The following is a 16,545-nucleotide window of genomic DNA, read 5'->3' on the forward strand; positions in this document are numbered from 1 at the left end:
TATCTGGAAAGTCTGAGGAGATATTCCTAAATGAAAGGCGTTAACCACGGATGGGATGGGGGTGGGGGTTGGGAGGGGAGGCATGGATTTGATGATTTCATCTGGTCTGACCCGTTTCAATAGTTCCACAGCCGACTGTCCAACATGTATCACATTTATGACGAGTATTAAATCCCAAAGAGAGTCAAATTGGTCAGTAGACGCGCGGACAACTGCGTCAAAATGTATGATTCATGCAACTGAAGCGCGAATATATCGAACTCATTTGTCACACCAAGAGCCTTCTAGCTAGTTATTTGGCGACCTTGCAATAACCAGAACTGAATATCTAAAATTCATAATAAAATAAACAAATTATGAAGTCTGAAATGAAATGGTGATGTTGTGACGCAAAGACCATGTTGTCCTTCGATACCTTTTCCATCGCACGCCACGCGATGTTCTGTCTCTCGGTTTCTGTGTCGTTTTGACATGTTGATATATCGGTCGTGATGCCCGGAGGGGTAACCGGGCTCGACGGTCGGTGACTGCGTCAAAGCGGAGGCTGATCAATGAGAGTGGAAATTCCCGAACAAGATCCGCGATTGGTCTGTGGAGCGCCACGAGGGCGGTGATGACGGGAGGGCGGGGTCGTATTCGTAGACGCTGATGATTGATTGGTCAAGAACCTATCAATCAATAGCTTGAGGCTGCGTGATTGGCAAAATGCACTGGGGGCCAAAATGAAGGTTTGGGGATTGAGAAGGTGGTGGACCGATGCAGGAGGAGTCGAGGAGAATAAAATGAGCATGGAAAGTGCATGATGGGGTTACAGGAGGGTGTTACCTTGAGAAAAGCAGCTGAGTGAGTTTTTGTAGGAGGCTCAGGTGCTTAGGGTTTTTGGCAATTTGTGTTAGTTGAATTGGAGGTTGACTATGTTAGGAATAGCACATAGTCAGTTCTACAATTTAAGTTTTCTTTTTCTTAAAAAAATAAATAAATAAATGATACTATTTTAACTAACACCTGGGGTAGTTATGGTTGCGGTTAGAGAGTAAGCCTTATTGCCCGAAGGTTGTGGGTTCCATTCTCAGTACTGGCAGGGAGGTGGAGTAGGTTACTTATTAGACTTTTGCATATTATAATCAGGAACTTGGATGTGGGAAATAATGACATTAGATCATAAAAGATCAACACAGTGCAGATGCTACAGAACACAGTAAGCTGACTAGCTGTATAAGATTGTGTGCTATGCTAATATATTACTTCAGAGGCATTCCTGCCTAGTACTTTTTATAGCCATAACATTATAAATTGACAGTTTATTGCTGGTCTGTGATTTTACAATGCTGTAATGTAAAGATTTTAGACTATTGTAACGTGAGCTTTAAGAGTGTATTACTATGAAAATCACACAGCTTCAGTGTGACATCAGTAAAAAAAAGTAGAATCTCATAGATATCATTAATAATAGTTGTTTCATAATAAAATATGTATGAACTTAATACATGACCTAGGTTATTTATTTAGCTAAATCTTGACAAATTAATAAATATTACATGAAATTTGTAAAATTAAGCTTAGTGTGCTCTCTTTAAACTCTTCCTCACTGAACGTCTTTGTTAATATATTTACATTACATTTAGTCATTTTGCTCGTGCTTTTATCCAAAGCGACTTACAATTGGGGGATACATATTGCGATTCTTCTTAAAGAGGCAAACAGACACAGGAAGTGCTCGTAATACCAAGTTTTAGACATTGTTCAAATAAGTACAAGCTAGAAAGAGAAGGCATAAATAAAGATAAATAATTTTTTACATTTATTTTTTGATGATGAAGTCAAATAGCTTCGAAAGAGATGAGTTTTCAGCTGTTGCTTGAAAGTTGTCAGGGATTCAACATTCCTGTTAGGATTGAGGAGATCATTCTACCAGCCAGGAATGATGAACGAGAATGTTCTGGAAAGTGATTTTGAGCCTCTTTGTGATGGTAGCACGAGGCGTCGCTCACTAGCGGATCTCAGACTTCTGGAGGGGATGTCGTAATAGTGAGAGGAAGTAGAGGGGTGCTGAGCCTGTGGCTGTTCTATATGCAAGCATCAATGTCTTGAACTTGATGCGAGCCACAACCGGTAGCCAGTGCAAGGAGATAAAGAGAGATGTAACATCGGCTCTTTTGGGCTCTTTGAAGACCAGTCGCACAGCTGCAAATACTTCAGAATCAGACTTGAAATATTAACTGATGGTTGTCACCTTAAGTTAAGTTAATTGATTTGCTATAGATTCTGTCAACTCAGATCTGCAGACTGGCTCTGACTTTTGACAATAGTGTTAACTTCTTCAACTTCTTCGTAAATCAGTGTATTCCAGCCTTAAGAGATTATAGATAAGATGACATCCATTTCATAAGAGGCTTCATAATGAGGCTAGTTTCTGTGTTCATCACCATGAATGAAATGTTTTATTGGTTTCTTTTATATGATTTTTGAAATTGTGTTACTAACGTAGCTGTACATGAATGCCTTGTTGCTTGATTTTAGTGTTTTATTTGTTATTGTTGTTATATATTTTTTTATTATCCTTTAAAAGATTTTTTACAAATAAACAATAATTTTTTAAATAATACACCGTGTGAGCTTAATGGGAACAGGGGTGTGCTTAATGGGTACAAACATGTACCCATTAAGCACAGCCAGACTTTTTGCATTTAATGATGTATATCTTAATTCAAATGCCTTTGTCATTTAAAATAAAATTAATGGCCAGGTTCTTATTAAAGATAAAGTTCATCCACTCTTTCCTAATGTTAGGATCAGAAGCAAGGCACATGTCTGTGTTTTTCGTCTGCTAGAGGCAGTGATGCAGGAGTAGGCGTTGATCTTCTTCTGAAGAGGTGGGCTTTTGGCACACTATGATGTCATAATGTGACAAGATCCAAAACGAGTCGTTTTAGCAGCTTGGCTGTTATATAAGCCATTTTAAGATGTACTGGCTGTCATATAAGCCATCATATCTAGAAGATTTTGAGTTCTTACACTTACAGAATCTAAGTAAAATTACTTCTTATATGTCAAAAGTCAAACATGAAATTTTGAAGTAGAAAAAGTATTTCCTGTGAAATGTACTCCAATAGTAGGGCAGGAGAGGGGAACGATGGGGTAACGTCAGGCAGTTACCTGGTGTCACCTTCAGAACAGCAGTGAAGCAAGCAGCTGTAGGAGGCTCAGGGTTCTCCGCAATTAATATGATGTGAATGTTTCTTGGAGAGTGACTCTGCGACATGCATCCAAAAACACAAGCTTGTCTGAAGGCTTCAAGGGCACTGTAGGTGATCAGGATATTTACAATAGCAGGAATGGCATGTGCTAGTGTGAAACCAAGCTTTCATTTGGTTTTAGTTTCCTAAAATTTCACTATGATGTCTGCCACCATTTTGTTTTGTTAATAAATCATTTTGTTTAAATATGGCAACAATGGAGTTTAAATATCTGTTTACATAACTTTAGATGTTACATGACTGATAATTGTGTATCCAAGAATGTTAAAACAGACTAGTGGTGAAAATCTTATAATTGATGGTTGTGTAATGGAAGCTGTTCAATAGCTCATTCTCACTGAGTGATTTTGGATATGTATGTGTGCGTATACTTTCCACTAAAGCACACAATCATGCCTTATTTTGTGTCCAAGCCCGGGGTCATATGAAGCAAAGCTAGCAGACACGATATCAGTCAATTTACCAGACGCCAACATGATGTCATATCCTGTAGGACCTTCAAGGTCAGCCAGTAAGCTTATTTGATTGGCCCTCAAATGTCAATAGCAGGTTTTAATCAGTTTGTTCCATGCCAAGGTTGCTTTCCTGTATATTTAGCAAAACACAGTGACCACAATTGCATTAACAAACAGTCTGGTGTGCTAAAATGTATTCACTTAGTTTTATTATACTAAGATTTAAATTCTACTTCCTTAAAAATGTTTGTAGCAAAAAACGATTATGGCATTTTTAGCCACAAGGAAGTTATAAAATATGTATGGAACAAAAATATAACACACATGTAATGTTTATTTTTCTTCAAGTTTATATCAAGGTTTATTTGTAGTATTTCACTCATTTATTTAAGTGAGCAAGTGAATTATTTAACATATTACAGAAAAAAAATCTAGTTTGACACTAAAATTAAATGAAAAAAATATATATTTATATTTAAATTATAGTTGAAAATGAAGCCTGTTTTAGAACCAGTTATTGCATTTGGACTATTTTCAAGCAATAAACCACATTTATTATTATTCTCAATTAAGATGTTCATTAATTCCCATTACTATAATAGAGTCATTTTTACTGTATGACTGTAAAACATATGCAAAGGGTTTTATTCAAATGAACATATTAGTGCTCATTTATTTATATGAAAATTATGGGGGTTTTGTATTGTGGTAGTAAGAATTTGATGGGAGAGCTATTCTCATGAAAATGATGTCACAGTGCAAAAATCCTAATGGTCATTAAAATAGACTTAACTCTCTTAAGGAATTTGTTTTGATTTTGTGGTTATGATCAGAATAGTTTACATGAGATTTAACTACAGTATTTTAATAGAACATTTGTATAAAATACTAAAACCTAAGCCAAGCTGTCTTGTTTCAGAACAAATTTGGTGTCAAAGCAATTTTCACTGAAAAATTGCTAGTAAATTTCACAAACAGTTCACAAAGATTTTTTAAAAGAACTGGCAATTAACACATTGAATTAAACATGAATTTTTGTAGTAGAAAGAAAAGCTTAAATGGTATTTTCATGCAATGCATACTCGTATAATCTTTATTTAAAAGTTTGATCTTTTGCAGTGTACATCACATCTGTTATCAGACACTTTCTTACTACATTTTTTAATTCACACCCATGCTTTAGGAATCCATTCATAAACACCATTTAGGAAACCTGCTTCATCTTTGGCTAAATTGAATGCATGCACAGTATGCTTCATTTCTGGACATAACTCAGTGCACTTAAATTAAACACCACACATTCTCTTACTACATGATTTGAGCTTTTCTGCTGCTACATAATGGATAGCTCTAATATTTAATTAGTAATTTAGTATCAGCATTCATATGTGGTTTGTTTTATTGGTATGTGTAGTTATCCAGAAGCAAGGTTTCTTTAGAAGCTTTATGGAGGGTGTAATCCATTACTGCATGTTTTTCCATATCCTCAAGTTAATTAAATTAGATAATTAATTGAGTAATTAATTGTAAAATTTACTAATTACTAATTTACAAAAAAAATTCCCATTGTAGATTTATGTAAGGGAAACAAATCTTAGTTGTGTTATGTGAATATACAAATATTTAAATCTAAAATTTCACAACAGTTACAAGACATGCGACAACCAGATTCATTGCATCATTGACATCAAATCTTGCATAAGCCATCTGTGAGTAATGAGTTGCATTTTGGTTTGTTCCTCAAATAAATCTAAAGACAAGTTTAGAACAACATGAGGGTGAGGAAATGATTAATTTCATAATTCATCTTTGGGAGAACTAATAATAAGATCTAGTGGCAAGTATGTTACTTTGAAATAAATGTGAAATTTTGAAAGAAAAAGGCTGTATTTTCTGGTAAACCGTATTCCAGTAATCTTTGTTTTATTTAAAGATTTGATAGATAATTTTTATAGTGAATCATTTGACCAAAAAAGTCTTGCAATATGGCAATCAAGTCTTATAGAGTACATGAATAGAAAATTATTATAATGGATAATTTTAAAGAGTTGCCCCTATCCATGATCACCAGGCAGGGAAGGTGATTTGGTTCAAAAACTTTTTTTTGTTGTGCTAGTTGAAAGTTTCTTCACATCCAGATAGCAATCAATATGTTAAGTGGTCTAAATTCATTTCTATGTATCAATATCATCTGTGGAAGGTGTAAGACCATAAAATGTTCTTGTAATCAAAATGTTCGGTCCGAAAATTATGATAGGCTGTCAAAATATATTTGCATACCTCCACGCAGCTGCGTACCATGTTTGCGTCATCAGTGAATTCCAGTGAGAATGAAAGGCCTTATTATAGTTATATTATGCGTGAGGGTGAATAAATGATGGCAGATTTTTAATTTCTGAGTGAACTATTTCTGTAACATTAACATGATGGTCTCAGACTCAAGCTCTCATCCAGAAACCTCTTAAAATTCAGTCGTGGATCTTTTTAAGACAACGTAATCTTAATCAGGTTTGAGACCAAGCCCACTGGATTAACTAGTGTGGAGCAGCTACAGTTCTCCACACATCCTATGGCACAGCGACCAATGGGCTTGAACATGAATGTGCACGTGTCCCTCGTCTGATCTCAGTGTCACGACCGAGTCTGAGTCTGTAACTGTGATGCACGTGTTCATGAGCGATGAAGAGAGAACTGCATGCAGTCGAATTGATGATGTTTCATGAATGACGATACAGCGATAACACTGGCTGTGCTAGAAAGTTGATTAGACTACATTAGACAGCAAATAAACAAAACAAGTGGATGAGTTGAGACAAAATACATATACAAATGGACAGTATACAGTGTATCTCAAAGCATCTGCGCGATCTCTATGTATGAATAAGAGATTACGGTTGTTCAGTAGGTTAATCCAGACTGTAGTAAACAGTCTTAATCCTGCACTGCCGTCTCACCCAGAGGATAGAAAGAGGAAAAACCCTTGACAGATGGTCAGACTGTTTCAACACACGGCCACAAGGATTCTGCAATCTTGCCCTTTTTGTGTTTTGTAGTGTTTTGGGTTTTAATTTTTATTAGTTCATGTTTTTTTTCTCTCTCTTTTTTTTTAACAAAGGAAGTACTGTCAGTTAAACACGATGATGAAAATAGCAGTGTTATTTTAGCATCACTGCGATACTCTAGATTTTCCGCTCATGCCAATTTTAGTTAAAGTTTTAGTAATTTTTATGTTTATTCAGGTCTAAATAGTTTTTATTACTTTTTATTTCAATTTTAGTTTGAGTTATTTTAGTACATAAATTGAACTAAATGAAAATTAGAAATCTTGCCTTGGAAACTAGATGAATTTTATTCAGTTAATTTTTTTTTTTTTTTCAAATAATACAATCTTTTATTTATTTGTTTATTTATTTATTTCTATAGTTTTAGTTTTAGTGAACTGTAATAATCCTGGAACATAGTTTTTTTTTTTTTTTATAATCTGCCACTTAAACAGAGTTTATCATCATTTAAAGTTTTCAATATTTTTACATTGTTTATTAAGGATTGTTTGATTTGTTTTCCCCCGTGTTTTGTTTTAATAATATAATAGTTCCTGAATATTATTGAGTTACTATTTTAAAAGCTATCATTGGGTAAATTTATTTGATTTAACTGATTTTTACTTATTTTTTCTTTTTCTTTTTTTTTTTATTAAGTTAAAACGTATAATAAGCATAAATCATTCATTTTAGATTATAGATCAGTTTTTATATCATTCATTGATTATACATTTTTATAGAATTTTTTATGTAGAGTTGAACAGTATGATGAGCATAAATGACAAAAGCTGCTAATAAAATACAAACTATTTCTATTTTAAATAATTCAATTCAATCTTCATTATCCGTCAATGGTAAAATTTAAATAACCACTTTGGATAAAGTTTATTCAGGCGTGACCATAATGTATTAAAATCAAAGCTCTCATGACAATTTATTTCTTTAATATTGTTTTAGTTGTTTAGAATGCAATATTATCAAGCAACATCAGAATCATTTATGAATGCATTTCAAGTATTGCACATTAACACGTAAGCATGCTGGTGTGTGTAATGGTGGATTTGACTGTAATGCCGTCTGGTTGTGCATTCAAGCTAAAATAGGTCACAGAAGCACACATGGCAAATCAGGGGATGCCACATCAATGCAAAGCCCTAATGTGGATTGAAGTGCACTAGACCACCCTCAATGGCCCCCATGCTCACACAACCCCCGTATCCCACATGGGGTTCCTGTTAAAGCTTCACGCTTTCAAAGATAATCAGGATAGTGGATGAAGCATTATCTGTTGGCATTTCCTCTCTCATCCTCATTCATGAAGAGCATCGCCTCCTCAGGAATGCATATCACTAATAAAAAAATAAGTTTTTATATATTTACGGCAGGAAATTTACAAAATATTTTCATGGAACATGATCTTTACTTATTATACTAATGATTTTTGGCATAAAAGAAAAATTTATAATTTTGACCCATAGAATGTTTTTTTTTTTTTTTTGTCTATTTCTACAAATATACTCCAGTGACTTAAGACTGCTCCAGGGTCACATATGTCAGCAATATATATTTTGTTTATATATGCAGCTTTATTTAAACAACATACACATCTTTTTTTAATACATGTCTTTCTTTTAAATTTACTAATACAATATCAACATGTATCGATGGTTTTTTTTCATGGATATACACCTGCATGATATATATGTCCAAAAATGTATTACACATACATACCATATGTATTTTTATTGGCTAGAAAATGTATGAAATTGTCCTAATTTCTAATAGGTTTTAGATAAAGATGAAACGTTTGATTTTAATAATGTATTAGCAAATGTTGAACTTAATATTAAGTTCATGTTAACTAATGAAGCATGTTAACTAATAAAGCTAAATAATGTTAACAAAATAAACCTTATTATAAAGTGTTACCTTAAAATGTACATATATAATATTCACTTCCACATTCCAGTGTTAGCTGGCTTTATTCTAGGTGTGATTAAGTAGCTGATCCAAGAATAATCATACTTTTTTTTTTTTTTCAGTATGGACGGTCGGACAGCTACCGCGTGGCTACCACGCAGGACACAAATGAGAAGGAGTCTCCCAAAAAGGGAAAGGGAGGAAAAGATCTGGATGACCTGAAGAAGGAAGTACCACTGGTAAGACACATCCACACATATCACATGTTTGTATGTGTATGTTTGTATGTATGTTTTTATGAATCTTCAAATGCACTCTTTGACAATCAGTGACCTGTAGTGAATCATTTTATATTGTACGTCCTGTTTCACTTGTGTAATTTCACTGTGAGTTTAGTGCCTCGTAAATGAATTTTCATACACTGTTTTGCCTTGAATCAAATGTAGCAAGATTGTGGTTCAGTCTTTGCAGTCGGTCGTACTCTATAGCTCATCCTTTCTTTGTAATAAATATAAACTCTCTTTTCTCTTTTTCTCCAGACAGAGCATAAGATGTCAATTGAAGAAGTATGCCGGAAATTCAACACTGACATTGTACAGGTGAGTTCTTCACAATTTAAAGCATTGAAATCATGTAAACAAGCCAGCTGTTTTTATATGATGGTATTGTAGTGCAACATTAAAAAATAAAATAATAATAATAAAATAGTATAACAAGAATAAGGGCTCTTTCACAAAAGGCTTTGTCCTAGAATAAATGTGTGGGTTTGAGAATGAAGTCATAACATTTTGAGATTAAAGTAGTAGGCTAATATTTAGTGAATATAGTTACCATTCTAAGAATCAAAGTATCAACGTATTATGAGATTAAAAAAATAATATTCTGAGAATCAACAAAGTTATATGGAGTGGTTTGAGATTGCAGAAAAGAGGCAGTTGAATGTCTGTCTGGTTCTTCCTCCTGGATAAATTCAGTTTCCTTCATAATGGCAGATGTGTCCAGATCCTAAAGATAGCTTGACTCTGACGCACTGAAAGACCAAGGATTTGTGTATTAGTGAATCTTTTGCTAAAGTTTAATTTAACTAAAGTCCTCACTGATGAGGCTGCCCTGACACCCTGTTGCTATTATTACTCATATTGTGATTTGTTTTATATTTCTACAATATTCACATAAAATAATATCTTCCGTCTCCTTGTTTTTTTTTTTGGAAAGAAAATACAGCCATCATTTATTCACCCTTATGTAAACCTGAATGACTTCCTTTCCTTCCTTTCTTCTGTGAGATGCAAAAAAATATATTTTGAAAAGTTTCTGTGTTTGTCACATACATAGTAAGCCAATGAAGTTTTCATTCAGCCTCCATTTAGTTTTAAAATATTGAACTGTTCTGACTTCCTTTACTCTTGTAGCATTAAGTCTGTACTGTCAAATTAAAATGAATTAATTCTTGTAATTCTACAGCTTTATTACCTACAATGTAAAGTTAAAGCTTTGTTTAATTTTAACATGGCAGTCAAACTTTCATTATGCACTGCAGGAACGTAAAGCTTGTATTAATCTTAAAATCTATTCAGTATTATATTTGATACTCAAAATATCCAAGGCCTCTAAATGATCAACAAGATCAAAACTTGCTGAAAATCTTTTCGTTTACAATTTACATGCCTTTTATCGTGTCTTATTGCGGTGAAATAATTATATTTTTTATTGAATTAACACAAGAATAACTTTTATATCATAATATATCAAGATCCTTGATTACCCGCAACCCGTTTTAAGAAATAGAACACACCAAAAGTTGACACATCAGGGCTCTGATTAACGGATGTACATCTTTGATTGATGTTTGTTTGCTCATATATGTTTTTCCCCACAATAAAAAAATGAAGTGTTTAAATATCATCTCACTAAGATGCATTATTAGGCTATACAGAGTGACAGCTGATATTTATATGTATTTTATGTAAGTAATCTGATATACTGTTCATTGATACTGAAACACTTATCATTGATTTACATTACAAGCTATCAGAATGTCATCTTACTGGCCATATAAATATAATATATATATATATATATATAGATATCATAATATTTATGCTCAGTTTGGGCCTCTGAATGAAATTGAGGTGTTTTTCTTCCTCAAGTATGAGCTCCATATTTTCACTATATCATACTATATGAGCCATAAAAGCCTGATGTATCAAATATGAAACTCAAAAAAACAACAAAAAACCTGCAAAAATTTTATATTTTTAAACATTTTGGTCTAAAGCTTCAATAAACTATTATATATATATTACTATATATCTATATCTATATCAATATATATATATATATATATCTATATCTATATCTATATCTATATCTATCTATCTATATATATATATATATATATATATATATATATATATATATATATATATATATATATATATATAGATATAGATATATATAAAAAAATAAATCTGGTTATTATTTCATATGTAAGGTTTCACAGCTTCATCTAAAGCAACTTAAAGGGACAGTCCGCCCAGAAATGTCTCCATTGACCCTCAAGTGGCTCCAAACCTGTATGAATTTTAACTATGGTTAACTATACCTTTAACAGTGAACTAATTTCACTTTAGTGAGTTTATGTGAAGCACTAATGTTTTAAAAGAGGAACTGTGATCTCAACCAGGCGGCAAGGAAGTCGACCGGAAGTTGAAGTCGGCTGCGTGCCGCCATCTTGTAGCAGAACTTCACTTGCGTTAGCATTCCCATTGACTCCCATTCATTTTGGCGTCACTTTGATAGCAAATAACTTTACATCTGAGGCGTTTAAAGACTCCGTTTGTCCATTATTTATTTCTAAAGATACACAACAATGTATAAAGGGCTCCATTACCTTCTATGTAACATTATGGCCCCGTAGAAACAGTTTTTGTAAAAAATAGGCTAACGATTGCGTCATAACCACTCAACTCTCTGTCGCATTACCCTACAGACATTTTAAAATACTATACAAAATAATTAATCAGAATACTTACTCCTGCTCACTAACGTCAAAGAACTCCCCGCTCAAGCTCACCGTCTCTGCAAGATTAACGATGGCAGTTTTCACGCACAGCTACTAGAAGATTTACATCCGTCAGACAGGTTACTGACGTCGTCAAGCTTCGTTTGAGTCTGCGCGTCAGAAACGGAAGTGCTAAAAAACACTAAAAATGGGCTTCACTTGTCTCAATTGAGTTCCAATGGGGTCGCTGTGTCCATTTCTTTTACTGTCTATGATTTCAACAGATCTCCTAAAACACTGCGCCACCATCGCCCTCTAGTGGCAGTGCAGGAGTGTTTGACATGAACTCTTGAATCAGATTGCTTCTCTCCTTTCCCCTGAAGGGTCTGACTAATGCCAAGGCGGCGGAGTACCTCGCTCGGGATGGTCCCAACGCTCTCACCCCACCCCCCACCACCCCGGAGTGGGTCAAATTCTGCCGACAGCTCTTCGGAGGATTCTCCATCCTGCTGTGGATCGGAGCCATCCTCTGCTTCCTGGCCTACGCCATCCAGGCCGCCACGGAGGACGACCCTGCCAATGACAATGTGAGGGAATTGCACAAAATATGCATTATGCTGCTGTTTAGAGAAGGCCATGTTTGTGACATAATCAGTAATCCTATTCGTTCCCAGTCTAGCATTTTATTTGTAATCGGTGTAATTTTTGTTAACAATACTGCATTAAATATGATTTATCCCTTTTAAAGTGTGTTTAGTTGGGAGAAAATCCATGGGTGTCAGAAAGCATTTTGAAGAGATTGGGTTGAAAATAAAAACATTCCCCTAATTTAGATTTAGCAAATTAATTCTAAGACAAAACTTTTTCAGTCCCTCCCTCACAAAAAAAATAAAATAAAAAACAGTAATATTGTGAAATATTATTGCCATTTAAAATAACTATTTTCTAAGTGAATATGTTTTAAAATGTAATTTATTTTTGTGATGCAAAGCTGAATTTTCAGCATCAGTACTCCAGTCTTCAGTGTCACACAGTTGTTGAATCAAACTCCTTAAAAATGATACTGACTCCACACAATTAAAAGGTAGTGCATTTCATTACTACATTTACATAACATTTATACATTTACCATACACTTTTTCAGTATGTGGCATCTTGTTTTTATACCTCAATTAAAACACTAACTCTTCAAAGTAACAACAAATTTAAGATTGTTCCTTATATCATGGGGGGAAAAAATCATTTTGTAATGTAATTTGTAATTTGTATTTTGTAATTTGTCTCATATTCCCAATTGCATTGCCTACTGTACTTCTGTTAACTGTACTAGAATAAACACTGCGACGAGAAACAGGAAAAGAAACATTGATGCATGCAAAATATAGAGGAAAAACTGCCATGATGTCATATGTATTCATGGTTTGCTTCAGATTAATGATTTTTGGGTAGCACAAATGCAAACAAGGTGATTCAGAGAAATAAAGGTCTGTGACCTTTTGAGGATTTTCTCCACATTCATTTGATAACCTGTCCCTTCTGTCTGTCTCTCTGCTCTACAGCTGTATCTGGGCATCGTGCTGTCTGCTGTGGTCATCATCACTGGCTGCTTCTCCTACTTCCAGGAGGCCAAGAGCTCAAAGATCATGGAGTCTTTCAAGAACATGGTTCCCCAGGTACACCAAAGCACTTTAATAACCTCAGTTCGGATTCCCAGTCCTACTTGATCCAAGTGATCATTTAAAAGTGACAAACTTTTTCAGTGCATATTTCTAGCTTTACTTCTCAACTCAAAATAATATTCAACTCAAATAACCAATATACTCCAAAAAACTTCTGCTTTTTTTCCTCTCTGGTCATAATCCTAATTGTTGTCTTCCAGCGCTGGGTCTCTGACGCCTTCAGTTTGTATTAATGCATCTTTAATCTCTCCATTGGCCTTAGAGTCATTGGGGGCTGAAATTGATGTGTGTGTGTGTGTGTGTGGTCCGCAGCAAGCTTTAGTGATCCGTGAAGGTGAGAAGCTCCAGATTAACGCTGAGGAGGTGGTGGCTGGTGACCTGGTGGAGGTGAAGGGAGGAGACAGGATCCCTGCTGACCTCAGGATCATCTCTGGTCATGGATGCAAGGTACAGCAGCTACACAGAAACATGGATGGACATATTTACTATGAACACTTACAGACTATCTGTCTATCTGACTGTGAGGCCTGTTAATATTTAAGCACTTCTAATCTTTCAGACAAGGCTCAGTCAAACCAACAGCAGTTTGTTACACACACATACAGTATATATCTATTTGATTTATTATTTTTCAGGTTGATAACTCCTCCCTGACGGGCGAATCAGAGCCTCAGACCAGGTCACCTGACTGTACCCATGACAACCCTCTGGAAACCCGTAACATCGCCTTCTTCTCCACCAACTGTGTTGAGGGTACGGTTGCCATAGCAGCTGCATCACTGCTCCATTTTCTTCTCCATGCTGTGTCACTCGCACTCTTTCTATATTTCATTTCCAGTTCTTTATGAACTCATCTTCTCCGATCGATTTCTGCTTCTTCATTTCACCCCTTTCCAATCTCTCTATTTTTCCCTGGTGTTTTTTTTTTTTGTGTGTGTGCCAGAAACAGCCATAGATGGAAACTGTTGTCATGACAACAACCTCTCACTTCTGCGCCCCATCTTGCCACTCGTCTACTGCCTACGCAATTGCTCACGCCCTCGTTTTTCACACATTTCTCTTTTTGTGTCACTCTTTTGGATTCATATTGATGGTAAAGCACAAATCATTTCAGATCTTACTGAATAATAAATGAATAATACTGCAGGAGCTAATGGCATTTTCTCCTCTACGGAATTCCAAATGAGGTTTCATCATTTGTTCATCTAATCTTTTAGGTTTTCTACCTTCAGAAAGATGTTTCATATTCATTATAAAAAATCTAGCTGCTTCAATGAAAGCACTTACATGTATAGTTCTCTCAGAAATGCCTGGTTTCCCTCTCAGATACAGCTCTTGTCAGTTGCGTAATGCTGTTGTTTTGATGGGTCAGGAGACCTCACATATGCCCTCTGCTCAGCAGGGTGTCAGTGTTTTGGTGATCTCAGACAATGTCCTTCCTTTGTGTCCAGACTCAGCGGGGTGACACTCTCCTGCCACCATGTGGTGAATTACAGGATTACACAAGCTCATTATGAGGCTTCTAGAATGTAGAACAGAACTCTTTTTTATGTCATTACAAGACATCAGTCAGGATGTCATACTGGATATTTTAAAATGAAAAACAAAAGAGCTAATATGAGACATTAATTTTAATTTCTTAAGGACTTTGTTAAAGGGTTAGTTCGCCCAAAAATGAAAATTATGTCATTAATAACTCACCCTTATGCTGTTCCAAACTTGTAAGACCTCCTTTTATCTGCGGAACACAGTTTAAGATATTTTAGATTTAGTCCGAGAGCTCTCAGTTCCTCCATTGAAGCTGTGTGTACGGTATACTGTCCATGTCCAGAAAGGTAAGAAAAACATCATCAAAGTAGTCGATGTGACATCAGAGGGTCCGTTGGAATTTTTTGAAGCATCGAAAATACATTTTGGTCCAAAAATAGCAAAAACAACGACTTTATTCAGCATTGCTTCTCTTCCGTGTCTGTTGTGAGAGAGAGTTCAAATCAAAACAATTTGGATATCCGGTTCGCGAACAATCATTCAATTCACCAAATCGAACTGAATCGTTTTAAACGGTTCGCATCTCTAATACGCATTAATCCACAAATGACTTTTGTTAACTTTTTTTAAAATGTGACTGACACTCCCTCTGAGTTCAAATAAACCAATCCGGAGTAATGCATGCACTCAAACAGTACACTGACTGAACTGCTGTGATGAACACCGAGCCGAGCCAGATAACGAACAATAGACTGACTCGTTCACGAGTGAAGAACCGGTTGCATCGGTGTTTGGATCACCAGTAGTTCTTTCGGACAGTTCGATTCAATAAACCGGTTGAAGAAAACGGTTCACCGGTTATTTTGCGCTCGACGTAATGGCGTCATTTGCAATGATTGCCCTTGATTCAAGCCTTCGGTTTACCCGCGCTCATAAGACTAGCACAGAATCAGTTCAGTTCAGACGCTCTGTGTGTCAGTCTGCTTCACGCTGAATCACACATGCGCAGTATCATCAGCTCCTCGGTTCACGAATCGGACGCGTCTGATAGAAACGGTTCTTGACTCGTGAACGAGTCAATGTTTTGTTCGTTATCTGGCTCGGCTCGGTGTTCATCTTCAGTTCTCTCTTCACAGCAGTTCAGTCAATGTACTGTTTGAGTACATGAATTACTCCGGGATATTGGTTTGTTTGAACTTAGAGGGAGTGTCAGCCACATTAAAAAAGTGAACAGCTTAAGTCATTTGTGGATTAATGCGTATTAGAGATGCAAACCGTTTAAAACGATTCAGTTCGATTTGGTGAACTGAATGATTCGTTCGCGAACCGGATGTCCAGACTGCTTTGATTTGAACTCTCTCTCACAACAGACACGGAAGAGAAGACAATGCTGAATTAAGTCGTCGTTTTTGCTATTTTTGGACCAAAATGTATTTTCGATGCTTCAAAAAATTCCAACGGACCCTCTGATGTCACAAGGACTACTTTGATGATGTTTTTCTTACCTTTCTGGACATGGACAGTATACCGTACACACAGCTTCAATGGAGGGACTGAGAGCTCTCGGACTAAATCTAAAATATCTTAAACTGTGTTCCGCAGATAAAAGGAGGTCTTACATGTTTGGAACAGCATAAGGGTGAGTTATTAATGACATAATTTTAATTTTTGGGTGAACTAACCCTTTAAGGACTTTCAGAG

The 16,545-nt window shown here is 35.4% G+C and overlaps 1 pseudogene; it reads left to right on the plus strand.

Moving 5' to 3' along the window:
- Nucleotides 1–16,545, plus strand: part of LOC113075878 (sodium/potassium-transporting ATPase subunit alpha-3-like) — a 28,947-nt pseudogene that overhangs the window by 1,185 nt on the left and 11,217 nt on the right.

This window comes from Carassius auratus, unplaced genomic scaffold, assembly GCF_003368295.1.
Source record: "Carassius auratus strain Wakin unplaced genomic scaffold, ASM336829v1 scaf_tig00017885, whole genome shotgun sequence".
Lineage (NCBI taxonomy): Eukaryota > Metazoa > Chordata > Actinopteri > Cypriniformes > Cyprinidae > Carassius > Carassius auratus.